Genomic DNA, 2,043 nt, shown 5'->3' on the forward strand with positions numbered 1-2,043 from the left:
GTTATATGGTTCCTTCTTTCATAGATTGTAAGCTATAGCCTCAGTATTTCATAAAAAAGATAGGGTTGAAATAATGAAAACACTGAGAAAAGTTCAATAAAAATGTCACTTGGCTTAAATTTGGTTTGTGGATGACCTCCAGAAAAAGATGATGGAAGGTTTCAACAGAAATCCCACCCCATCACCTCAAAATAAGGAGAAATTACTCTAAGAAATGAAAATAGGAAATACTTTTTACATGTTATCTTCTGAAATAACATGGGAAGTCTACATGAATAATTCACTCCCCCTATGTGTGCCCTGCATGACCAACCCTAACAGGCTTAAGTGTCACCTTTGGTTGTAACTTCTCTACTGTCCATTTCAGCAGTGACCCAGTCCAATTCCTGTCTCTACCCCATCATCAGGGAAAGTACTAAACATTCCCAGCACCATAATGGAGACAGTAGACAACTGAGTTTGGGGAAGAGATCTGTTAGCACAAAGCCATACAAATGGAAAGATGAGGTTTGCTTAAGGAGAATGAAATGATAGTCTCCTTTTTATAAAATCTCCTGGACTATCTCCAAGGTGTCAGTAAATGTGAGAAGAGCTTTAGAGTCAGGGAAATTGAAAAAGCAGAGTACCTGGAATTGAAGAGGAGTCTAAAGCAGCAAAGTTTTAGCATGCACTTCCTGTGTGCAGAGCATTATGCTAAATGTTAGGAGACAGAGAGAGAGACCTTAAATGAATATTCTGCAGTCTCCTCCGACTGCCGCCAGCCTTCAAGAAGTTTGGAATGTAGTGGGGGGCTAAGAGATCAACAAAGATATGTAATGTTAAATTAAACTATGTGTTTCAATTAAGTGTCAGTTTTACTCATGACCAACAGTGCCATGTAAGGTTTGAGAAGGGCCATTACCCCCTGAAGAGATCAGGGAAGGCTTTGATGAATGAAGAGAGCTTTTGGTCTTAAAGAATGGGCGTATAGGTGGCTTAGAATTTCCTCCCTTTCTCTGGGCAGGTAGATGTGAGAACAGCTTGTCTTGTTTGACTAAAGTGTGAAATGAGAATAAAGGCTAAAAGGTGACCTTAGTTTGTCAGAAATCTTGACCAAAAGGGAGGGGAGTTCTGCCAGGCCTAGAGGCCTGAGGGCTACCCGAGTCTTACCTTACCTATCACAGGTCTTCGGCTGGCCAAACCGGATAAACGTATGAGAGAAGAGACTTTCCGGAGTCGAACAAGGGTTAGGCTTTATTCAGGGTCCTGGTTACATGTGCAGGGGGAACTCTTTCTTAGGAGAGAGAGAGAAATCTCCCAAGGAGGCAAAGATCTTACAGTAAGAGAATGAAAGCAGAAGTGGAAGTGGGGAGAGAGGGGGGAGGGAAGAGCGAAGAGAGGAAAAAGGGGCCTTCTGTCCTGAAAGGGCCCCTCAGCGCTAAGAGCGCCTTCGGGCTTTCCTGACCCTACTTAAGCTCTCCTGCCGCATAGTTTGCACCTGAATACCGTGCCTGTTAGATAATAATAGGTGTGCCCAGATCTGGGCCAGTCTCGAGGGCGGGGATGCTCTCTCCCATCACGTTCTCACGGGAAGAGGCGGAAATACATGAGATCTCACTCCTCAATTCCCTGCTGTTTCCTGGGGGGCCGCATGAGAACTCTAAGGTTTAGAAGCTCTCACCTTTACCCGCCCGAGACTGTCCACATGGAACTGAGCTTACACCCCCAACAGAGTTCGAATTTTATTTGGATGGCAATAGGGAGCTACTGAAGACTCAGCAGAATTTATAGGGGGGAATGTATTCAACAGACACTGGGGAAGTGGAATTAGCCAACCATCATGATGATTTTGAGTAGTAAAAAAGGAAGAACCAATGAGAGCCCAGAGGTTTCAAACACTGAACTGAAGTTTGATGAAAGGGATAGAGAAGGTGAATAGTGAGGAATTAAATCAATTATGGACAACTTAAGAGTGAAAGAACAGTGGAGAGAAGAGCTTTGGCGTGAGGAGCTCTAGATATGTTCATGAGCAGGTGGGAAAGAGGAAGGGCTAGGGGTGCTGTA

Source organism: Notamacropus eugenii, chromosome 1 (genome assembly GCF_028372415.1).
Source record: "Notamacropus eugenii isolate mMacEug1 chromosome 1, mMacEug1.pri_v2, whole genome shotgun sequence".
Lineage (NCBI taxonomy): Eukaryota > Metazoa > Chordata > Mammalia > Diprotodontia > Macropodidae > Notamacropus > Notamacropus eugenii.